The sequence below is a fragment of the Pantherophis guttatus genome, chromosome 2 (assembly GCF_059756535.1).
Source record: "Pantherophis guttatus breed Tessera chromosome 2, ASM5975653v1, whole genome shotgun sequence".
Taxonomy (NCBI): domain Eukaryota; kingdom Metazoa; phylum Chordata; class Lepidosauria; order Squamata; family Colubridae; genus Pantherophis; species Pantherophis guttatus.
This window is the reverse complement of record NC_142064.1, coordinates 177,746,825-177,773,343: the sequence shown is the minus strand read 5'-3', so window position 1 is coordinate 177,773,343 and position 26,519 is coordinate 177,746,825. Positions and strand designations below refer to the sequence as shown.

Genomic DNA, 26,519 nt, shown 5'->3' with positions numbered 1-26,519 from the left:
ACGAGGACACCTACAGCTCACATATTGTTGAGCCAGGTACCACCTACTCTGTATCTATTCATTTGGATTTTCCAGCCTTAGTGCAGGATCTTACTTTTCTCACCACCGAACTGAATCTTGCTGGATCAGGTCCAATGCTTAAATCTGCCAAAATCCTTCTGAACCTTGAGCCTATCCTCAAAAGTGTCAGCAATTGTCATCAGCTTGGTGTTATCTGCAAATTTGATGCATTCTGTCCCATCTAGATCATTTATGAAGATGTTGGTCTTAAGACAAAACCTTGAGGTACTCCATTTTATCCTTCCTTGTAGATGTAGTTCCATTAAGGACTACACACTGGGTGCAATTGGTCAGTCAATTGCAAATCTATCTGGTGGTGGTACTATCTAGCCTACATTTTTCTATCTTGTCAAGAAATAGGCTATGGTCTACTTTATGAAATGCCTTACTGAAGTCCAAGTTTACTGTATCCTCAGCATTTTGCTGGTCCATTAATTTAGTCACTTTACAAAGAAGAATATAAGATTCTTTTGGTATGATCTGTTTGTACAAATCCATAATAGTGCCATATCATGTATGGTTTCATTATAGTTGGAAGCTGCAGGCAAAAGGGGACAGGGTTGTTCTGTATAAGGACAGGAAACTATATAATAATCTTGACATTCAACATTTTAGGCTATCGTATGGAGGGGAGAAGCTTTATGGAAAGTCAAACAGGAGATCTTTCAATGAGGAAGGGTCAGAAAGTATTTGGCTATAGATGGTAGTTGGTAATCATGAATGGCATAAAATGGTACAAATGGTAATATTTGAATAAAGTGAATCCAGTATGAGGAGTTATCTAGGCCAGTTATCTTCCTGTTAGTTCCTGTTAGTTCCTACAGCAATGAAGATACTACTCCATGGTATTGTTTTCTTTTTTTCCCACCATTTTTTGTGATGTGCAAGAAACAGAAGAAGCTGAGAAAGACACCATCATGAAAGCTTGAAAAGACATGGGTAGGTAGGTTTCAGTTATGGAAAATACTGTAAAGTAATAAGAGGCACAGGAAAGGATATAACATAGGAGTCATCTTTGAGAAAATATCAGGCACCACCAACTGACATTCAAGGCTATGACACCTTATAGGTCAGTAATAAATCCAAGATGACCATGTTCAAAGGATCTTGTATGGAGAGTAAGGGATAGTGTCATCTGGATATTTGTTAGTGTGACAAATATGACAAGACTAAATACAGGTATTGATATTTTCTGAAATGTGAGGTTCCCGAATTTACTCCAAAACATCCAGCTAGCTGTGGTAGACCTGAAAAAACTTTCATTACAGAGATAAGACATGTAGTTACATATTGCGATGTAGTGCTTCTCATTAACAGAAAAGGGGAATATGAACATGAAAGATTTTCCTGAAGGAGAAGCCCATAGAAATTATATCTCATTCTTGCTAAAGAAATAGCTAGCTGAGCACGGAAGGGTCAGTATTCCAGAGGCTGTATCAGGGATGGAAAGCAGGGAATTCAGAAATAGTGTTCATAGAATATGAAATAGTTTGGTGTATGATGAAAAGCATCTCTTATTTTCTGATCTGGGAATATAGGAAATATGAATGTTAAAGAATAAAATAATTGTCCCAATGTGATCTAGTCAATTTGATAAATCTATGGGAAATCTGCAAATATTCCAGATTCTTATTGTCAGTTTGATTGTTTTGATATCATATTCAGCCTTCCAGAAAAAGCATCAGTGTCTATTTTTTTTAGGCAACAGCTGCTAATTACATTACAGGAAGGAAGGAAGGAAGGAAGGAAGGAAGGAAGGAAGGAAGGAAGGAAGGAAGGAATATTTGAATCTATTTGCTGCTATTGTTACTATTAATAATAATTTATCACATTGTTTTAATTGTTGAGATATTCTGCCATAGTTTTCTCATGTACAATATAGTTAATCAAACTGGAGTGAAATAGATATGTTAAATGATGTCATTATCTTTTGTTTAGATAATAATAATTTAAAGTAATATTACTGCCACAGAATGAATTGTTGTATATACCATAATGTACATTGTGAGCTAGTAAGAGATGTAGATTTGCCTTAATTATAATATGATCAAAGGGCTGGAAAGAGAGAGAACCAGAGGTGGGCTGTTGCCGGGTCACACGGGTTCAGGCGAACTGGTAGTTAAGATTCTGCACAGTTCAGCAAACTGGCAAATCCCACCACCGGGTGGCCCTGCCCCTACTCATTTTTGGCCTGTTTTCTGGGCTGTTTTCTGGGCCAAAAACAGCTTGAAAAGTGGCCTGAAAACAGCCTGAAAAACATCCTGAAAACGGCTTGAAAACAGCCAAAAAATGGGTGGGGCGGGGCCAGCAGTGGTGGGATTAATCCCAACCGGATGAATCCTACCTCTGCCTTTGAGGCGAGTGACTGGGAGGTGGGGCTGGTGTGATGAGTGATATCACCCACCCAGTCACATGACCAACCGGCCATGCCTACCCAGCCAGAGAACCAGTTGTTAAGTTATTCAAGTCCCACCACTGGAGAGAACCCCTCTGTTTCATAAATTTAATCCTTGAATTTACAAGTCAAATATCACATTGCTGTTAAAGCTAGATACAGGACAAACAATTTCTGAACACTTTGAAGGTTAATCTTCTTAATCCATTCTTATTGTTTCCCTAGGTCCATCACTCAAACTGGGTGTGTTTGCTCACATGCACACACATGCGTGTGTGCGCGCGTGCACACACACACACACACACTTTACCTTATGATAAGATTTTAAGTAATATGTAGTAATTGCTTGAGAACATGGCTGACCAACTTGAATTGCTTTATACTTGTAGAGTTTAACTAACATTTATTAAGTGATATCATTGGTATTTTACAAAGCTATTGAAAGAGTCACAACAATTAGTTAATCAGAAACCCACAGAAATATTTTAGTTATTAGAAATTCATATCTAGATTTTACTTTATTTAGAAGAGAAATCACAGTAAAAATAAATACCCTCCCCACAACGCTTAGAAGGGGAGGAGTCAATACAGTTGCAAATGCTTGTATAGGTAATCCTAGTTAATTCTATGATTCTAGAACATAGTCTTACAGTACAACAGTGTCTACCTTTCAATATCAGAAACAAAAAAGCTCTCAGAATATTAGACCAATTTCAAACCAATGGTTTTAGCTGGCTAAACACTATATAATTCAGAGTTCTGGTGAAATCAATCAATGCTGTCGGTAGCTAGAGAATGTTTGGCCATCAGCCTGATGCTTCTGTTCTTACAGGGATTTATTCCAAAACTGTATTCTTAGAATGTCAAACCTCTAGCAAATAAGAAACCCACCTGCATCCTTGAAATGCTAAACAATGTTTTGTCTAAGTATATAAACAAACAATAACACAGAGACATGAGTGACATTCGTGCTTATGCACTCAATCCTCTGTTGTGTGAGATTTTGCATCTTTCGGTTTATTTGCTTCCGATAAAGGACACTAAATCTTAATACCTAGTGTGGATCCTTCTGCATCAATATTTGTGCAATTAATTCTACTCAGACAAGCCAACAACCCACATCTATAAATATTTACCATACTTTTTCCTCAGCCTGGAGAAATAAACAGAAACTTTGTGCAGTGTGTGTATATACAGACACAAACACACACAAACTGCACCTATATTTCTTGGTATGACCTTTTCATAATCTATATTTCTTGGAATAGTAGACTTTTTTAACTATTTGAAAAAAATAATATTGCAGTACTGTGTAAGAATTCAGTGGCACATTAACTGTAGGTTAGAAAGAAAAAGTGAAAACAGACTCTGTGTGGGTGGGGGGGGGGAGTGAGGCCCTGAATCTATGTTTTTCCCAAGGGTGGTTTTTCAAAAGGCAACTGGACTTTGCTGTTTCTTGAACACATTTTGCTTCTCATCCAAAAGAGCTATTTCAACTCTGACTGGAGGGGTGAAGGATGGAAGGATTTATAGTCATCTGGTTGTTAGTACTCTTCCTGAGAGTCATTGAGGCCACTGGAGAATTATCTGTGCCCTCAGAATAAATTGAATAGTGTAAATGGGTGTGGAACCTTCTTGGAACTGCTGAAAGGACTGTGTTGTAAACAGGAGGTACTCATTCAATCAGAACTAAAGAAGCTTCTTGGATGAGAAATGAAACCTCTTCAGGGGAAAACAAAATCCTGTTGTCCTTTGAAAAAGCACCATGACCTCTATGACTGAGAACCTCCATAGACATGCATCTGTGTTTGTTTCCTTATGTTCATTCTGAAAAATGAAAGGGAACAAATTTTGCCTATTCTTAGAACTACTTTAAATTTCTTACCATTTTGAAAATTGCCTAATCACAAATGTCTTCTTTGTGGGCTTTCTAGGTTTTGAATTTTACTGTGATAAATGTTGGAAATATAAGAAAGACCTAAAGCAGCATCACAGATCCATAGAATAGCAGCCTGGTAAGCCCATAGAACAGCTCTCATCTTTGCCTTCCATTGCACAACACTGTAACATTAGGTCGAGTCTTTTGAATACTCAGTCTCTTACTCTGTTCTTTTCAAGGGAATAAAGCAGTCACTGTCTGAGAGAAGACAGGGCACACTGAGGCTCATTGAGATCATTAATCTTAAGCATGCTCAATTCTTTTGCTTAGAGGAAGTTAACAATTTTTAGCTTTTCAAGAATTTCCTAATTCTTCTGAATCACTCTCAAAACGGCCTGGAAAAGAATAGGTCATGATCCTTCAAGCTGCTTTCAGTTTTTAAAAAGCATAGAATCTAGTCCATCTATGTATTTGCCTGCTACTGCCAGTGCATTATGTTTTCATCCACTGATGAGTCACCACAATAACTACTCTGTTCTACCTTTGTAGGAGAATGCCCTTCAGTGATCAGTGAAACAGATATAAAAAATGAAGGCTATAAAGTAGAATGAAAGTTAGTTCATCAATATCTACAAATAAATGGTGTCCCAGTTGCACTGCTTTCCCTGGAGGGAAACTCATTTCATTAATGGTCATAAGACATAGAATTCAGTGCAAGTTACATCAAGGTGAATGGATTGTCCTTTGTGCATGGGAAAAATACATCCATCCCTGTAGCCAAGTTGCAGTTTGGTCAACAAATATTAAACTTAAGTACTGCAGTGTCAGCTAATTCTGATTTTAAAATTATCAGTGCAGATTAATTGCTAAACATCTGTCTGCATAGGTTAATATTTCATTCTGGCCACTACATAGGTTAATAAAGTGATAGGATGGTGATGTGAACAGACATATCAGTTCACGGGCTCAAAATGCTAAACTAGAGTACATCAAAACAATTCTGGGTTATTTTTAAACATACTTTATAGGGAATCAATGATTCCAGTTTCTATGGATGCAATTTAAAATTTCAATAAAGCTTTACTTCTTATACCAAATGAGCAATATAAAGTTTGTAAACCAGCATTCCTTATATATGTACTGGGAAGAAGAAATAACTTTGAGGAACAGGAGGAAGAGCCACATCCATGAAAACAGTCAGATAAAAGAAATTTGAGTCTGGAGCAGAAATATAATGAGTGTCTTAGATTCGATCCTCCCTGATTTTCATCATGTAATGTTGCCAGGTGTCCACTATTTGAGCGGACAGTCCGCTTTTTTCACATTATGTTCACTATTTTTTTTCACAAAATAGTGGACATTTTTTTTATTCAAAAAATGAAATTAAAATGTAATTTAATATTTTACATATTATTATAATATATTTGATGTTTTGAATTTTAAGTAAAGTTTTGAAGTGATTATTTTAATAGGTGTTAAAATGTTTGTAAGAAAATATATAACTGTATTTTTTAAATATATTTTTTTACTACTTAACCCCCCCCCCCGCTTGTCCACTATTTTTTGGAAGCAGACCTGGCAACCCTATCATGTAGATGGAGGGAGGGCAGAAGCATAATCAGACTTGCAAGATTCAATTATTTTAATCTTATAATAAAAGTAGTATTAGCATTCATAACTTTGGTTTTCTTGTCTGGCCTACTTTGACGTGCTGACAATACCCTGAGTTTGCTCTGAGTTCTGCCATAAATAACACTTGTAGTTGAACTTTTAATATTTGACATGAAGCTACATTAGTCCATCTCATGTACTCAAAGTTCATCCATCTGGATCAGAAGCATAATAGAAGACAAATTGGCTTATGGTCTCCACAGTAATCCACACAGTACTGTAGAAAAGTACTGTGTGGATTACTGTGGAGACCATAAGCCAATTTGTCTTCTATTATGCTTCTGATCCAGATGGATTTTTTTTTTAAAAAAAATAATAATGTGGGGAAATAAAAAAGTATCATATTAATTCTTTTTTTTTAACCTTAGAGGAGGATAATACTTTATACTGATACATATAATCATGGATCAGTGTCATTTGTGCACAGTCACTCATGCCCTCGTCACCTCTCGCCTTGACTACTGCAATGCTCTCTACATGGGGCTCCCCTTGAAGAGCACCCGGAGGCTCCAACTGGTCCAGGATGCAGCAGCGTGGGTAGTGACGGGAGCAGCATGACGCTCCCATGTAACACCGCTCCTGCGCGAGCTGCACTGGCTCCCAGTGGTCTTCTGGGTGCACTTCAAGGTGTTGGTTATCACCTTTAAAGCGCTCCATGGCATCAGGCCTAGCTATCTTCAAGACCGCCTGCTGCTACTGACGACCTCCCATCGTCCCGTGCGCTCCCACAGAGAAGGCCTCCTCAGGGTGCCATCAACCAATCAATGTAGGCTGGTGACCTCCAGGGGGAGGGCCTTCTCTGTGGGGGCCTACCCTGTGGAATCAGTTGCCCCCAGAGATAAGGAGAATCCAAGACCTTAGTGCCTTCTGCCGTGCCCTTAAAACCCACTTTTTCCAGCAAGTCTGGCTGGCTTAAGAAGAAATTTTAAATGTTTTAATTGGTTTGTATTTTTAATTTTGGGCCAAATTTATATATATTTTAATTGTTTTTTAATATTTGTATTTCATGTTTTTTAATTCTGGCTGTACACCGCCCTGAGTCCTCAGGGAGAAGGGCGGTATATAAATTTAAAAATAAATAAATAAATAAATAAATAAATAAATAAATAAATAAATAAATAAATAAATAAATAAATAAATCTATAAATCTATAGTGGAAATAATAACATAGACTTCCATGTTCTATTTCAGATCTTCTCTGAATTAGCTAAGGGTTTGGATTAGTTGTACTTCTTATTGCTGCCTCTGATTATATTGTACTTAGCAATCAAGGAAAAAAGATAATCAAGGAACTTGTTAGAATGGCTGATGAAATCAGGCTTGGCTTAGAACTGATTTCTACTTCTGATTCACCAGAAGACTATCATGTATTTTCATTTATCAAACTTAGTGAGGCTTCTCTGCTAACCCAATGCAAACCATACACTGTTATAATTTTAAACTGTTTTAATTGGGGGGTGTTGATTTTAATTTTATTGTGATTTGTATCGGAAATTGTCATTTTGTAAGCCGCCTTGAGTCCCTCGGGAGAAAGGCGGCATATAAATCACAATAATAAATAAATAAATAAATAAATAAATAAATAAATAAATAAATAAATAAATAAATACTATCTGTTCAGAGTCAGTGGAAAAAAATCTTTCCTCATATTGTCAGTGAAATGATCAAGTCTTTCAAGTGAAGAAGTGAATGGCTTTATACTGACTTATAAAGAATAGCACACACTATACTAGCTTGATGGGTTCCCATTACAGAAAAGATGGACAATGTTGGAGACATGCCAAATGTTGATCATCAGATAATGTTTTATTAAATTTATAATAAAGAGGAAAGAATGTAGGGCACCCATGTATCTAAGAGAATATATCTGAAAAATCTTGGGAACTATCTAATGGGAACAAGCTAATATGTGGATACAAATGTACATTCAATTATTCATCAGGGCTGGCAGCAATACATTTCCAGCTGTCTTGTTCTCAAGCCATTCTCCTCTCTTGATAATGCCCAACCATTTAATTAGGCCCTGTAATTACACGGAGCCTTCAAAGTTACATGGTAACCATAATAAACTTCAACCATGTGATTTATTTTCTTCTCATTGACTAATCACCCCTCCCCTTTGATATTCTATGTTTATTTTCTATTTATAGTCTGAGTGTACACTTAGCCAACCTTGTCTGAGTTCAGAATCTAAGCAAGGTTAGGCCTAGTTAGTATTTGGCTGGGAGACAATAGCTACAGAAAATGAGAGACAATAACCACAGAATTTAGTGTGCAATATTTATTTTCAAAAATAAAAACAAAGCAAAACACGCCCATTGTTCCAACAGGAATGCATTTACATAATTATTAACTTAGAAGCCTATGTGAGATTATAATTATGATGTTCTATCTGTTCTGTTCACCGGTATTACAGTCTTACAGTCCTTGTCTTAAAATATGTATGTGCTTTTGTATTGTGAGTATACAAAAATTCTCACCCCTATGGCTCGTCTGTGTCTTCCTCAGTCTCAAGTCTTCTACAAATGTGAGAGTTCTGCACAGTAACAGCTGTTTCTAGCACTATAATTCTGGGCAGAGAGCTCTGATACTTTTCATGGGTTGTGTTGGAACTACTCTCCCAGTTTAGGAGTCACAGTCCCCATCACCATTGGGATCACTTCAGACTTTACTTTCTACATTGTAAAGGGCCAGGGAAATCAGGAAAATCAGGCAGTTCAAATGAGTATAAAAATCTATTGTAGGCTTAAACTCTCTACAAGAATCTGAGTTACTAACAGTTAAGGGAAATTAGCAGCAGTTAAGAAGGCATTCAAGATGGGTTGGACTTAGATATCTTGTGGGAATGCACGGATTTATGATGCATTTGACCCTTTCCTCAGGCTCAGCCTTGTCACCTACTACATACTATACATCCTTTCTAGTGCTCCTTCATGCCTTGACACTTCTTCAGCTACCATATACTACCATATATATCCTAGTGTTGCTGTCACTTGGCATTGCTGCACCACTTCTTCTAGTCCTTATCTAATGCCATGATGTCTGGTTGATTGGCCAGTACCTGTCTGCATCTTATACCTGCCACTGTGCATTGGATTGTTTCTGAGGCATCTGTGCACAATCTACATCTTGAGTTGTATCCAGTGTGGTAGAGCCCTGTTTTTATGCATCTGGTGCTTAGGGCATATTCTTGTGTTGCTATGATCAGTTCCTCAGTGCAGTCTTTTGATTCAGCTCTTTTCAGCCACTCGTAGAATTTCCCAATGTCCGCCACCTCAGCTTTTTGATAGTACATCCCATGCAGGGCCTTGTCACTTCCTCTGCTTGATGATCTTCCCTTGTCTGCTGCTGTTTTAGGTATTCGCTCAGCAGCACATCTTTGGGTGCCATTTTATTGATGTATTACTGCATGCTTTGGGTTTCATCCAGGATAGTGACTTTGACACTCACCAGACCCTGACCACCCTTTTTGGTGTACAATCTCTGAGTGTTGGACTTGGGGTGGAAATCTCTGTATTTTTTGAGTGGCTTCCGGGACTTCACAACAGCAGCTTCCATATCATTTCTTGGCCAGCATACTCTACTGACATGGTATCTGAGGGCTGGCAGGGTGTACGTGTTGATGTTGTGGATCTTGTTCTTCTCTTTGAGCTAACTGTTCAGTATCTGATTTCCTGAGTTATCCTTTGGTGGTAATTGGATGTTGTTATTTTCCTTGCCTCCTCATTGTGGTTTCTAAGTGACTATGGAATACCAAGGTATGTTTATTATATGGCCTGCTAATGGTCCCACTCCACCACTTTTCTACCATCTGGCCACACTTTTCTAGTCCAAAAGACATCCCATGTTCTCACTATAGATCTGTGTTAGATACACACACACACACACACACACACACACACACACACACCACACCACACCACACCACACACCACACACCACATACATACCTGTATATAGAATGGTCCATGGGTAAACTTGTGTGAATATTGGATGGAAGAATAACCATCCTGCAATACCAAGAGCTTCTAGTTTTGTTTGAGAAGCACTTTCCCTCCCATCATTTTTATGCCAATATCCTGTCCATTTGTGCTTTTAAAATCTTTAAAGTGTATTATGACAAAGAAAAATTAGAGGTTTGAATTATGGACACAGTGATTCTCTAGTGCAATACTTTTTTCCCCTATTTTCTTCTCTCTCTCTCTCTCATTGATTGATTGAGTGCTATTGTTTCTCAGCTGCTACTGATTAGCAGGGATGTCGATCTTCAGCCCAACTAAAAGGTTTTCCCTGAGTTATAAACTGCACAAAATTATGTACTGTGACTGGCTTTATAAAATTAATATCAGTACATTATTCTCACACTGTCACTAAAAATTATAATTGGGAAGTTTTAAAGAAAAGCTTCCAGTCATGAAGTTCAGTAACTTCATTGTTCACATATTTTGAACTCGGCTGCTAAGCAGACACAGGCAGAGATGGTTTTCAGTAAGATAAGCAAAACACAGAGGCCCATTTGTTTTAGTGATTATGCTTTCAGAAAGAAAAAATGCATATACCTGACAAGATGATCATAGTTGTAGCCTACAGAAAACATTGAACCATGTAGAGGCTTATGAATTGTGCTAATTTTTATAACTTCAAGTCAAATAGTGCCCCGAGGGGCATATGAAATACCACAGGAAGACATCCTATCTGTCAGAAAAAAGTAATGACCTAGACTAGCTAAGGGAAGACTAACTAGACACTACTCATAATTTTATAAAAGTGACTTTCTTGCCATAAGCTTTTGCAGGCATCAGCTTCAAGAATCTTGTCCTCGTTCAGCTAATGGAAGCATTCAGGACTCATTGCTCCTAGCAATGAGAAGCTATTCAGATAACATTTACCTGATACACTAAAAAAAGCAAGATAGTAAATCAAATCAAATCTTTCTTTTTTTTTCTTTTGAAAAAAGGCATACCACTTATTTTTACAAGATGGTGAAATTTTTAATGCATTATTAATAATATAAAACTTATTAGTTCTTCTGTCAAGACTGATAGAGATTTGACAAAACCCATTCAATGACTCATTGTTTTTCATCGAATACCTAACTTATAAATAAGATGTGTCAGTAGAAAGGACAAGTGGAAACTCATGCAGAACATACAAAAAATGCCTTGTGGGAATATCTGCAATTACAATGGACTAATCAAAACTGTTTTGAAATTTTCAATTGAATTAGGTTAATCAACATATCAATTTATAATGTGAAAGCAAAGAATAGCAATCACTACTTTTTATTTCTGTTAAGCATGAAATTAACTGAAGCTTGTTTTTATAAACATTTGGAGTGAAGTATTCTTGTGGCATGCATATAAATTATGATTTTTCAAAAGTTGGTTTTATTGTGTATTTGACTATAGAAATCTAAAAACCATGCCAGGTACAACTAACTGTTCACTTAACTGAATATTCAATCTATCTTTTTGAAATGCACACATAACATCATGTCTGCATAGACATCGTGATTCAGCATTGGTTCAATCTATCATCCAACTATCACCCAACTATCTATCATCCCCATACTAAAAGAAAAATAGATTATGTTTGCTTTGTAAATTTAGAGGAAAAATCCCTAAACTGCTTTATAGTATTTTTAGAATACTCCGAATAGCAAAATGCTAGGAATTGAATATACTGAGATGATGGATAGATGGATGGATAGATGGATGGATGGATGGATGGATGGATGATAGATAGATAGATAGATAGATAATACATAATAGATAATAGATAAATGTGTGTCTGTGAGAGAGAGAGGGAGAGAGAGGGAGGGATAGTATCAGTCTTGACTCTAATGACCTCTTGGACAAATCCAGGTATTTTTCTTGGCAGTGTGTTTAATTGTGGTTGGCTGAAAGAGTGATTGGCCCAAGGTCACCAACATGCCTTTATGACTGAGGAAGGACTAAAACTGATGTCCTCCATTCCTTTAGCAATTAGACCAACCTCACAGGGGTGTTTAATATTACTTCATTAATTATTTAAAATATTGTATAATACTGACTTCAAGGCAAATAAAAAGGAATCTGTAGTATTAACTAAAAAGATGATCTAATACAAGGCTGTCAAACTCCTGGCCTGCAGGCCGGATGCGTCATGTGCTGGCCAGGCCCACGTCCGGTTTAGCGAAGCGGGGAAAAAAGTCCAGATACATCATGTGATGCTGCCATGATGTGAGTTTGACACTCCTGATCTAATACGACTTCCACTATAATTAACAGATCAATCAAAATACACACACACAAACACGGATAGCTATAGAGATGGATATTTGTTTTGTCAGTTCTTATTCCAGGTTATAGCTTTAGAAATTGGTAGCTTTTTTAATGCAAAGTTTTATTTTTTTTATCATGACTTTATTTTTAAGATATCTTTGACTTGCAGCCCAATTCTTTAACTAAAAGTGCCCTCAAGATGATAATAAAAAATGCTTTGTAAATATTATTTGACTAGAATGTGTATTTTTTTTCCAAGCCTATGTGAGAAAAATAAGACACAAAGAATTGAGTCATCACTTACTTAATGTTTTCATCCTTCTTCTTCCTTCTTTCTTAGAATCATATTATGGCCATTTCCATAGAGGAATTTTATACCAGTTTTAGACTTCTTGTTCCAGTGAGGTATATAGACACAACTGCTTCAACATTTCTTTTTATATATATATATTGATAGAAATAGATTTAGAAACGGAATTAGTTAAGGATTGCATGATAAAATGGGCACAAAATATTCAGGAACCAATAATGATGGAAACTTGGGAAAAAATATGGGTTAGAAATGTGAAATTTACACAAGCACAAAATTTAAGAGAAAATTTTTATAAAATGTTTTATAGATGGCATTTAGATCCTAAAAAGTTAGCTTGTATGTATCCGAATTTGCAATCTAAGTGTTGGAGATGTGATTGTGATGATGCTACTTATTATCATATATGGTGGACTTGTAAAAAAGTTAAAGCATTTTGGATTAAAATATGGTGGATTATCCAAAATAGTCTTAAAAAGAAGATAAAGTTTACTCCACAGTTGTTTTTGTTGGGTATAATCACAGATTGTATGGTTATAGAGACTAAATTGATCTTAAATTTAATAACTGCAGCTAGACTTTTGGTGGCGCAATATTGGAAGAAGGAAGATTTGCCTACTATTGAAGAATGGACATTAAAATAAATAGCGAATTTAGCAGAAATGGCGAAAATTTCAGCTTATTTGAAAGATCATTCACAAGAAAGATATATATCGGAATGGAGAAGATGGATCGATTATATTCAAAATAAATATCAGTCTAAAAAGTATCAAATAGCTTATGAATGAATAGAAAAATTAAGAGTATTTATATTTAGTTAAGTAAAAGGGGGGTTAAAGTGTGAAGGGGGGGATAGGAATCCATGGATAGTTAGCTTAGTTTAGTATGATTGTCAATGATTATACCCTGTATTTTGTTCTGGGAAGTTCGGAGGGGGGGTAGGGGGGGTAAGGAAGGGAGGGGGAGGGGGAAATATTTGTAATTTTTTTTTTTGTAAAACTCTTTAATAAAAAAAACATTTCTTTTCTTTCTTTCTTTTTTTTTTTTTTGGAGGGAGAGATATTGTGACACAATTTCCCCATTGGAAGGATTACTGATTCCCTTTTGTTCAATACAGGAAAAATTTAGCAAAGTTTCAGGATACTTTCCTTCCTTCCTTCCTTCCTTCCTTCCTTCCTTCCTTCCTTCCTTCCTTCCCTCCCTCCCTCCCTCCCTCCCTCCCTCCCTCCCATCTATCCATCCATCCATCCATCCATCCATCAGGAGAAGAGTTAAGTCCTGCAGGATTTTGTAGAAACTCGGGGTAAGATAATATCTGTTTCTGATTTACACATTCCAAGAAATCAAGGATGAATATAATTCAGGTTCACTTTAAAACAGTTGCTGAAGTTTTGGAAGAATAAAACAGTGGTATGGTAGTATGGAGCTACTCTTAATGCTAAATTACCTTTAGGTCCTAGAATCACCACATAAAATGTATCTTATCCTGCTAGAATTTCTAGTTCATTTAATGTTATATTTTGGTAGTTGAGTTTAAAAATTGAAAACATCTTGTAAATATACTAAATTAATAAAACTTCACAAAATTTTCACTGCCCAATATTTATGAAGTAGGGCACACCTGGAATGCTTGTAAATGAGAAATAAAAAATCAGTTTCTAAATACTGATTTAGTAAAAGAAATTGTGAACATCTATGTTTAAGAGTTACATTGATAATGAACATTGGAAATATTCAGATACATATTGTATTCAGTGTCTATTGTTCCTTTCTTTGTGAAATTTCTACCGACTGCAATGGTGACATTTTCACCCTTGACCAATTTTGCAATTGAGTTTTAACACCCTGGGGAAAAAAAAAAAAAACACCTGAAAGTTTTACAGCTCCACTAGTCAGTTCACTGGATTTTCAAGACAGTAATTGGTGCAACCTTGGAAATAATGACACAATGCAAGATCTTACAGTATTCTGCTGACAAAGTTTGTGTACAATAAAAACAGTGGGTTTGTCAATGTAGTTTGATCTAATGTCTTGCCCTTTCATGGTAAGGAAAAGAGAAGCAAAGGGTAGGAGGCTAACTACTCGGGGTGAACTACTTTAGTTTCTATATCCAATCTCTGATTATTACTTTTTCTGCCTAAACTTTCTTTAGCAGGAAATTCCTATACTATTCTTCATTTTCTTCATTATTTATAAAACATGTCACTATTTTTTCAATTAAAACTATAACATATTTAATGGATTTATATGAGTAAATATGTAATTACTTGCAAAAGCTTTCACAAAACATGAAGGTTTCATCAGAATGACACAAACACTACATTTCATAATCAGGGATGGTATTCACTCACCTTCGCTACTGGTTCACAAATGTGAGCGCATACACAGAGTATCAAAAACAGGACATGATGATGTCCGGGCAGGTGGGTGGGACCTCCCACAACCACCTCTACTGGTTCGCCCAACCAGATACAACTGAATACCACCACTGGTCATAAAGCAAGTTCTCCCTTCTTATATACATGTTATAAACCTTTTATTGTAATAAGAGCTTTTATTATGATGTCACAATGCTTATTTAATCCTTTGGTCTCCCTTGTCCCCTCCCTGTAAATGGCAATGGAAGATGGCCGCTTACAGATTTGAGGAAGACCAAGACTTCTGAGTGAAACACAACTCAAAAATATGTATACAAGTTTTCTCAGAGGGAATATGGATCAGAAACAATGCAAGCCCACCCTTAAAAACTTTTGTAGTAGTTTCTACAAAATATAACTTTTTAAATTTGTTTTCCTTCCTTCCTTCCTTCCTTCCTTCCTTCCTTCCTTCCTTCCTTCCTTCCTTCCTTCCTTCCTTCCTTCCTTCCTTCCCACCAAGTCAATAGGATATGAATCCTGCCCATCTAATATCCCAGTACAGAATATTCACAGTTTATACTGTATGGAAGCTGCTATTTAAGTGAATATGCCTTATACTCCTATATAAAGAAATATATAAATAATTTAAAACACATTAAGTGATATTTGCTATTGATACTTCTATAGTAAGTTAGCACCCACCCCTCTCCTAGAAAAATGAAATATTCTAGGAAATATTAAAAAGGCAGAATATTATATTTCCCTGGATGAGAAATGGAGAAACATGTTTTTTAGGCAGAAAGCAGACTAACTCTTAATAGCCCCACCGTGCTCAATAGCCCACAGCAGATGTAAGCACTTAAGAGATAAAGAGATGTCTAGGTCTATTCATAAACAAATACCCTCACCCAAGATCCAACAAAGGGAGAATTAGCCCTCAGCCATAATAGGAATTGCCCAAAGCCTTTCATTATATCACCGAGCACAGTTCAACAAGCTGACTCAGAAAACCTACAAGGTTAACTATGACCCCTACAGCAGCCAATGGCTTGCCACAGGAACAGGAAGCTAAAATTCAAAGCCCAAGAGAGGGTACAAATCTCTGTCTCTTTCACACACATACCATGTGCTCTTTTTGTCCAGGACCTCAAACCATGTGGTCCTGTCCACCATTAAACCATCTTTCCAAGCAATTTCCATGTTTCCAGTGTCTTTATTCTCACTTGGTACTGTAGGAAGTTAGCACCCACCCCTTTCCTGGAAGAGTGAAATATTTTAGGAAATATGAAAAAGGCAGAAATATGAGAAGCATATTTTACAGACAAAGCAGCTCCCACCTTCCTGCCCCCCACCCTTTGTCAATGGGCCATTAAGGCCTGGGCCAGTCTACTCTACATAACAAAGATCTACCTCCTTCAGGCAGAGCCATAGTAGGAATTGCCAAAGATGGGATTAGCCCTCTACACAATAGCAGCAGAAACTCACCACATGTGACCTGGGAAGCACATGTGACCATCAGCCAGCAAGGCCCCCACCCCCTGGGAGTCTGACAACCAATCAGGATACTCTTTCTGGGCCCCAGGAAGTTCAAAGCCAGAGAGAGCATAAAACCTGAAAAACTCGCTGTATCTGCCCTTTTCTGTTCAGGAACTCAAGCTATGTGATCCTGTCCACCATTAAACCATCTTTCCAAGCAGTCTCCATGTTTCCAGTGTCTGTTTTCCCCACTTGGAGCAGAACCTAGAAGGATATTTCTTCCAACAGTACTGAACCCAGATGGACATTTCTTCCAACCACAGAAACTACAACACAGTGTTATGCTGTTAGATATTAAGGGAGAAACATAGCAATAGCAGTTAGACTTATATATTGCTTCATAGTGCTTTACAGCCCTCTCTAACCAGTTTGCAGAGTCAGCATATTGCCGCCAACAATCTGGGTCTTCATTTTACTGATCTTGGAAGGATGGAAGGCTAAGTCAACCTTGAGCCTGGTGAGATTCGGTCTGCCAAACTGCTGGCAGCCGTTGATCAACAGAAGTAGTCTGCAGTACTGCACTCTAACCACTGCACCACCGCAGCTCATTCATACTTGCTTGTTTTTCATTTCTGTTAAATTTAGTAAATAACAAACTTGCCAAAAGTCCCAAAGGGAGAAGAATGTAATTCACTTAAATTTTATTTTATTTTTTTAACATCATTTTTTAAAAAATAATTCACTTAATTTTTTTTATAATCCACTTTGTAAAACAGCTAGGGTACTAAATCTGGGTGGCCAGTTGATGGCAGCATAGGGACATTGAAAATTTAGCAGCTAGTGGTCATCTTGTTTTGTTTTGTTTTTTACTACCTGGAAGTGATAGCATTAGAATCAAGCAGAAGGTATTGTGAGGAGTTGAATGGTTTGAATAATGGCCTTAACCTTTGCTGCTTGGTCTGAACAAAGCTCCAGAGTTTCCCTGTGTTCTGTGCTGTCTTTGTGTCAATTCCTCTCACTTTATTTTCCAAAACAGAAACAAAATGCTGATCATTCCTTATAAACTTTTATATTGTTTGGGGTCAAGGTTGCCTGAGCAAATCTCTTCTTCCATTTCGTCTCGCCTTCCACTCCGACATCATCTCAGGAGGGTCATTTCAGCAATTTGGGATGAAGTTTTCTCTATTACTGCCTCAGTAATAGGCAGTAATGGAGCCTCCCAAAAGCACTAAAAGGCCTCTCTTTAGGCAGTCTGTTATTTATTTATATTTTAATTGTGTTGTATTAATTGTATTATTTTTAGTATCCTTTGTTTCATATCCTTTATATGGACCAAGCTGATTTTTGCCATTTGTGAGATCTAATTTTTAAATTTTATTTTATTTGGGATGCAAGAAAAGTCACTAGTTTGAAAATTAAGTCAAATTAATGTTATTGTTCAAATTCAGCTGCAGATAAATATATTAATTTTATGCAACATAAAAATTTGAGGGATGCCCTCCCTCACATGTGTTTGTCAGATATTAAAAATAAGTGTCATCACAGTAAAACTCTCTCCTCTCAGTCTGAAAGCACATCGATAATCTACTTTTCTTTTTTTTTTAGCTATTGTACAATTCAAATCATAACAAGCTGGCCAAAGGATAATTCATGTTTCAAATTCTATGGGCTTTCTTCCTCCTTATTCTTGCTTTTGAATTTTACATCCAACTGTTTTTAGGGATTATTTTGTATTATTACATTTTATACAGAGCATTATAAGCTAACATTTTTGTTCTGAAATGCTTATCTGTTTTCACTTGATCATGATGCAGAATAACCCCAGTAGACTAATACTGTTTGGGAAATGAATTTGTAAGATTCCAAGCCCCTATTTGAAAAGACATATTTGCATAATATTTAGTTAAATCCCCAATGGACACGGTAAGACCTTGACTTTGTTTGCAGATGCTATCTTGAATTCATAAACAGTTATATTTCTTCCATACTTTAATGCTTTAAGATACATTTTAAAGAAGATTCTATGTTCTCTGAGTAGAATCTAAAAGTGAAGCGTCATGGGAAGCTTTACAAGGAAGATTTATTTCATGCACCACTATTAATCTCATTTTTATTTTACTTGCATCAATAACTCTGGGCAGGATCTGAAATAAATTATTATGAAAGGCATATGGATTTTGAAGAATCTCTACATCTACATCATCCACACTAGTTATCCTCAAATGGAATTAACAGCTAGACTTTCTGGTTCATTTGCTATCACACAGATAACAATTAATATTATCACCAACTTTTAATTTTTTCTTTAACTATATGTAAAGAAGGCAACATAGTTTTAGCTTCTCTTATTTTTAATTTCTTCCAGACATTTATTTTTATATTTAGCCATCCAAAACAATGCTGTTTAATACACATGGAATTCTTTTTACATTGCAAGAAGTGAAGAAGAAGCTGCTGAAAGTGTAGGATGGGGAAAGACGTATTTAACCTTAGGTAGGTACATTAAATCTCTGTTTGAAAGAGATAAGTATGAAGTGTATGCGAAACAAATGGTAAAAATGAAACAGGACTACAGATTCCAATTTCTAACCTTTATAGATTGTATTGTTAAAGGTAGTTTATCTAACACAGGTAGATTATATTTGAGGTTGTAAAACTTTATAACCACAAACATCAGGCCATGTAAATTATGTCCTGCTTCTTCCTAATATCAGATCTGCTTAATATTCTCAAGAATTCACGTTATTAACCTTGTGAAATTTGAATTGGTTACAGTCAGGGTGGCTTTGGAAATGTTTGGAATGGACCATTGTATATACCTACACTTTGTATTGTACACTTTGGAGAGAAAAGAAAAGAAGAAGATGATTCACTGCTACCTGAAATTACACACTAGTCTACCAATCCATAATATCTGCCTATCAAGATGGATTGGACTCTCTGTGCATCCCAAGCATCTTGTTTTGCAAAGCAAATGCAATCAATGGGGAGCAGTGGAGGGGAAGAATATAGTTCCATGGACAAAATCTATTGTGTTAATGAATCCCACACTGGAAGCCACTTAAAATTAGGCTCGAGTACATCCTGAATTAAATTTGGTTTCTAGTTCCAAAAGTTCTTTTTTCAGGGTGAGCCATATTGCCTATTGAGTTGGACTTTGCTCTCTGAAAGGTGAATATTACCTGAGCAAAACAACAATAACATAATTGAATTTAATATTAGTTAAAAATGGATTGCTTTATTTCTTTCTAACTTTTTAATTAAAATAGTTGTTTAGTTTAATACATTTTAACTAATTATCCAGTTCATACTTTGTCAGTATATATATATGCATACTTGTGCTATATGATGTTTCTCAGTACATGAAAATGATAATTGACTATTGCTCTAATGGATCAATAATGTATAAGAGTTAATTGGCTTTGCAGACCCCTCATTTTAAGAAAACATCTTTGCTGCTACAAACATGTATCCAAAAAATATCTAAATGCTGTTGGTTCATCTGTGTCCTCAGAGTCACCTAAGTACTGCAAATGACTGTGGAGTCTTCTTGGCTGTAGGATGTTGATGAACAGATGAACCTCCAAGTGGCCTCAATGATTCTCTAAAGGAATGCAAATGACCAACTGTCTGCAAGGAGTATAAATGTTTCCATTACCCACCATCCAGTCAGAGCTGAAGAAAGTTCTTGGATGAGAAGTGAAACGTCTTCAAAAAAGAAAGAAAAAACAAGAAAATCCAGTTGCCTCCTGAAAAAGCACCTTTGGGTATCCAGTAAACCTTTCATTTACCCAGTTATTATTATGAACTGATTTACAGTGAATAAAACTGATTAAACCAGAAGCTGAAATCGGATCTAAATAGTTTTACTGTTATTTATGAGTGGTTCAGCTATATTTAGTGCACATTGTTTTCAATACTATCTACTAAGGTTTTTCTTTCATGCAAAATGTTTGTGAATGTTTCCATATTTAGCTCCAGTATTGGATCAAGACACATGTAATATAATGAGCATACTATAGAAGCTTTCATTGTTTGTTTGACTGTTTAACATATACAGTAGTGTTATGCAGTCATCTAATTCATTCACAAGATACAGTCTATAATCTGATCATATGCAAACTGCTGTGCAGTTTTAATGGAGACAGAATTGGGTTAAAGAAGAATGTGATATGTCCTTGATTTTACTCTAATATTTGAACAATAACTCTTGGATATGCTCCTGGTTTTTCATGTTTTCTCTTCTCTCAGTTCAGATTCACTAGGCTTGAACTACTCAACTATAGTCTCTAGAGGGATACAGAGAATGTCCACTCTGATTTCCTCCTTGATCATTTTTTTCCCTGTGCATTACTTTTCTCACTGGGCTTTCTAACTCCAACCACAAAGTTGTGACATTGCAGTATTCTAACAAACGAAGACAGTGCAGGTACAGTTGACTTTTTCATCAATGTAATGTCTGTATAGAGTCTAAAAATAGAACTAAATCCAAGGTTAATGTTAAACAAAGTCAAAGAAAAACCAGACATTTAGGACTCCAAAAGTAACTGGTACAGCCCAATTAATCTCTAACCTCTAAAGAAGGTAAAATGTGAATGCAACTTCAGTGTTACTTGTCACTAGAAATAATTACTTTTATGGCCCATGCTTCATTTAGAAACATGCTTAAAACAGTAATGGTTAAATGTTGGACAAGGACACAAGAAATTTAATTTAAACAGTACACAGTCATGAAACTTATTTGTGATCTTGGACCAGCAACTATCACTCAGATTAATTTATCTCAGAGCCTGTTTGTAATAAAATATAAAAGAATAATTGGATGAAAAGCAAAAGAAAAGAGCAATCCATAGTCTTCATATCACAATACATAGTTAGCAATACAAAGAATTGTTTTAAGTATCCAGATAAGGGGTGAAATCCAGCAGGTTCTGACAGGTTCTGGAGAACTGGTAGTGAAAATTTTGAGCAAATACCAACTCTGGTTGGCCCCAGAGTGGGGTGGGAATGGAGATTTTGCAATATCCTTCCCCTAGGAATGAGAAGAGAATGGGGATTTTGCAGTATCCTTCCCCTGGAGTGGGGTGGAAATGGAGATTTTGCAGCATCCTTCCCCTGCCACATCCACCAAGCCACACCCACAGAACCGGTAGTAAAAATTTTTGAATTTCACCACTGATCCAGATGTCATGAAGTTATCAGATAATAATGATAGCCAGGTAACCAAATGATGCCAGTAACTGGGAATGTTGAACAACTGCATGAGTAGAAAAATATTGAAATTAAACAAAATTCTGTCTCTGGGATACTTCCAACACCAGTATAAACATGGTTTCTTTGAGTTGCCTGGAGAACGTAGTTATGATTCTGTGAAGGTAGGGAAATCTTGCCATAACTTCAGAGAATCCTAAAACAGCCCCAGATGTATGGCATAAATAAAAATAGGGTGACTCACAGTTTTTATTAACTGAATGATTCAAATGAGCAGAATTAAAGGAAATGATGACAACCATCCAATGTTATTTGAATATCTGATACCCACCAGTATTAGTTAAGGGTAATTTTACCCTGGATCTAGGATGCAGGTTCTTTTATGTAGCTGGATTGTCTGCTATCATTGCCAGTCTTCTTTCTTGTTTTATTTCATTGTTTCAGAGTATGCATATGCATATACAGTATATTCATTTCTCTGTTTGTCTATCTGTGGCCTATCTCTATCTCTATAAATTAAAATGTAAATGTTCGTTTGTTCAAAATCGTAAATCTCCGAAAGTTCTTCACAGATTGCTTTGAAATTTTGACACAACATTGCATTCGAATATGCGCGTGTTTTTATATACCTATATTATATAGATGTCACACCTGTGACAGGTAAAAACATACTTTCTTGAAAAACAGTGCCATCTGTTGGATGTAAAAGTAACACACGCTATACTAAATATTTTACAATTCCATTTCAATGTTTCCGATTTACGATCCATTTACCATTTCCAAATTTCCAATTTTACGATTCCATTTCAATGTTTCCGATTGCATTGTTAAATTGAATTTTCATAGATTTTGATTTATTTTCATTTTGATTTAATTATTTCGTGCAACATTGCATTGGAATTGAGCTGTGCCGTATCCCTCTGTAGCTCAGGTTACGCCTACTTTGCCTACATCCCACCAGTCTTTTCACTCGGTCAATTGCATTCAGACCTGGGTTGCCTTTCTCTACATTTCTTTTTGGACTTTAACATCGCAGCACCACAATGGCAGGCGTGAGCCTGGTCTTTTCCCCTCAGCGCCGCCGCCACCAAACCCACAAGCAAAATGGCGGGAAATGTCAACTGCCGCGAAGCGTCCTCCCGACTAACGGAGTATGACGTACCTTTGGCAGGGACCCTGATGCTGCCTGTGATGCGGAGAGCTGCGAAGGTGAAGGCAGTTATACCAGCAAGCTGGGAAACCAGCTCTTACACCCACGGCAAAGTATCCTCGGAGGCATCCGAAGACAAACCTATGGAGCCCCAGGAAAGCAAACTCACTGACAGTAGCCTGGGCAGAGGCCTCCGCCAATCCCACTACGCGCAGCTCTCCCAATACAAGCACCAAATAGGTAAAACTCCAAGAAAGCAATTGATTAAGCGATGTTAAAGTCCAAAAAGAAACATAGAGAAAGGCAACTCATGTCTGAATCCAACCGACCGAGTGAAAAGATTGGTGGGACAGAGGCATAGTAGGCGTGGCCTGAGCTATAGAGGGACATTATTGGCACTCGGTCAAAAAATATTGTATACCCACAAGACTGGGCCACAGCAACGCATGGCCGGGTACAGCTAGTTTAATAAATAAATATGAGCTTTTCTGCATTTCACTCTGATATTGAATATAATGTTACTTTATGGTAGATGAATTAAATTAATTATTGTAAAGAGGAGGTAGCTAGTCCTTAAATAAAAATAAACAGAAGAGGAGTCATCAGAGTAGCCAGGATCACCTGTTCACCCATTTTCTACTCAGCCAATTAACCAGTTAGTGTCCTACTCAATTTCTCCTAAATAGACAATTGGCTTATTTCATAAAGGAATTCCATAAAGGATATCAAAAGAAGTTGGGGGAAACTTGTGAAGACTTGTAAACTTAAAAGTTTACAAGACACCTGTTTGAACTTCACTGTTTGAACATGTGAATATGCTTATCCAAAATGCTATACAGGCATGTTCAAACAGTGAAGTTCAAACAGGTGTCTTCTCCAGATGGAAGAGACCAAAATCATTTCCACCTCAACATGAAAATTGCATACTTGAGAAGAAAACAGAAGTTGCCAAAATTTCTTGAAAATAGTTTGATCCTCTCCAGTTATATTTAATATCTATAAAAAAGATTTCCTGCCAATAGTGACTGTCCCAAATACACCCAGGGAGCATCTGAGACTGAGAATGAGGTAAAACCTTGATCTCCTAGGTGCCAATCCACACTGTATCTGCCTCACCACACTTATTCTCAGTTAACTTCCCAGTTTATCCCAGATAGATTCTACTATCCATAAATTTAATAGTTTTCCATCCATACAAGAACTTGAAATTCATTATTTAATTAATAGAACTGGTAAATAAATAAAGATAATTAATTCAATAGTATACAAGAATTCCATTTGAATCAACACAAATTTATACACAGAATAAAAAAACAAAGAGAAATATATGTTTTTAATATAACTAAATACATTTCCTGAGTTATTAATAAAACTGAATGACAGAAAATCATGTTCAGATGAAATGACTAGAAGCTGCCACTACTGTTAGTGTGTTGTTCTTAAGAGGTGCTTGCAAAGTCTGGAGGAAAAGTAAAACAATATTCTGTGAGAAAAGGTTTATGGGTGCTGAAAAGAAAAGAAAAATGGGGAAAAAATGTTCTCCTTTTGGAATATTTTTACTAGCAAAAATACATCAAAACATTGTTTATTATTTTGTTTAAAGTGAATCTGCAAATCAATCTAAACAGGGGGGAAATGGGATCAGAATGGATGATCGTAGAATAACAGCCTGTTAACATTGTCTGACCTCCAATGAATGTTTCTTGCAACCTTATCCAAGATTGTGTATTGCTGTTGGGCACATATTTCCTTGTCTGCTTTCTTCATTGTTTTTTAAAGAAACTTTCCCTGGTGCATTAGACAAAATGGTTTTTGCAACCTTAATGAAAACAATACATCATTTATGAAGAATTTTCAAGTAAAATCTTGGAGATCTCACATCTCCATGATTGTTTAATTTGTCAAACATTGCTAGGAAAATTTAGACTCGACCTATTTATCTCACACATCTTCTCTGGAACATATCCAAGCAAGGGCAGATCATTAGGGCTACAATAGAATCAAGGGTTTATGTGGGTTTGTGTGTGTGTGGTTTTGAGAGGAATATGATATGACTAGTACATAGGTCAAACAATTTCATTTTACTTTCTTTCTGATCAGTGTTCTCAACACTGGAATATAAATCAGGGGTTTTTTTGTGTTAGTTGACACAGATTACTTTTTCTCCCTCCTCTCCCTCTTTCCATTTCCCTTCAAGATATGCTACTGTGACTATCAAATAGATTTATGAGGCATTTTACATACAAGCAAAAACGCAATGCTGAGAAGAAACACTCCAAACAGTACAAACACTTCGGTGTTTTTAGACAGTTTCATTTAGAAAAAATCATTAGTTTGTAATTACCTTTTAAAAGTAATCAAAACATTTGTAAAACTGTGTTTGAAAATAATTCATAGTCTTGTTCTTTGAAGGTGGTTTTTAAGTCAATTTAAGGATAAACATCACGGTATACTTTAGCTGATGACTGACTGGTCACTAATTAGGAACCTGGCTTTTACATTACAGAGTATAAATTAAGTGAAGACATCTGCAGAGGATTTGCTCTGAGTTATAGGGTGTTTCTTTAATTGGTCAATACCAGATGTGTGGACTTCAGTTTCTAAAATCTCAAACAATAGCTATGTTGGCTGAAAAATTCTATGAATCAAAATTCAAACATCTGCAAGCTGCCCAGCTCAGAAAAGATTTCCAAAAAACACAGTGGCCAGGAAATACATCAATAAAAGACTAGGAAAAGAAGTCATTGTAATCAATAGAATGGTGTTATTTCTTGTTCATTTTCTTGGTGGTAGCTATCCTTTTTGATCAGCCAAGATGTAGAATGACAGCAACTGAAGATAAGTGCCATATAGTCATAAAAGACCATTCATTGGAAAGGAAAGTGTGAAGGATACTGTTGACAAAGGATAACAGGGCAAGCTGTACCGGTTTCTGTCAGAACAGCCCCAATTTGTGCACACAACTATCATTTTTTCAGTGTCCTAGCTTCTGCAATTCCCATGTATCCTTTGAAAGGTTATCGCAGAGCAGGTGAACATTAGTAATTGTGTGTCCATGTGTATGTATGTGTCATGCTTTGTAAATTTTAATTAATGAAATTTCATAGGTGAATATATCTGTGTGCCATGTGTTGGTAATGATACATATAATTATTAAGGATGCAATAATAATGCATTAGGTCCAATGCTTCCCAAATATTAAAAATATAATTGAAAAACAATAAGGATATGTTTTTCTAGTACATTCCGTAGTTAAAGTTCCCCTAGAAGATGGAAGTTTGCACTGAACTTTGGGAAGTTATCACTATAGTTCCAATTGAAGAGAAAATACTATTACATATTCTGCATAAAAATGGACAACTGTAAGGGCAGAATAACAATAGTGCATTTTAGATTAAATGGAGGTTAAAAAGCTCTAACCTCTGGCTTTTGCATTACGCTTCGACTTGCCATTATGAGCCCATGCCATTTGTGAAGGGAAAGTACTTTATAATTTCAAAATACAGAAAGTGCGAAGAAAATTAGTATCTCATAGAATTCAGATCAACATTTTATCATTTTCTTTGTCTGGTAGGATTTATAAAGCAGCTTGTTCTCCATGTTCAATGTTTCCATGAGGAGCATCAGCATTTTAATCATTTATTTATGGATATTTGTGGCTGTCCTAATTCTAGTAATATAACAATGCTCCATTTTCTATTCCCTACTTGCAGTGGCTGTGTACATATTTGTCTTTTCCTATCCAAA

At 36.2% G+C, this 26,519-nt stretch overlaps 1 long non-coding RNA gene across 1 annotated transcript; it reads left to right on the top strand.

Moving 5' to 3' along the window:
• The first annotated feature begins 17,323 nt into the window (after positions 1-17,323).
• Positions 17,324-20,266, top strand: LOC132710848 (uncharacterized). The gene is made up of 2 exons (XR_009621581.2): positions 17,324-18,904; positions 19,926-20,266. It is a non-coding gene; the product is annotated as an uncharacterized LOC132710848 (long non-coding RNA).
• The last annotated feature ends 6,253 nt before the right edge of the window (positions 20,267-26,519 follow it).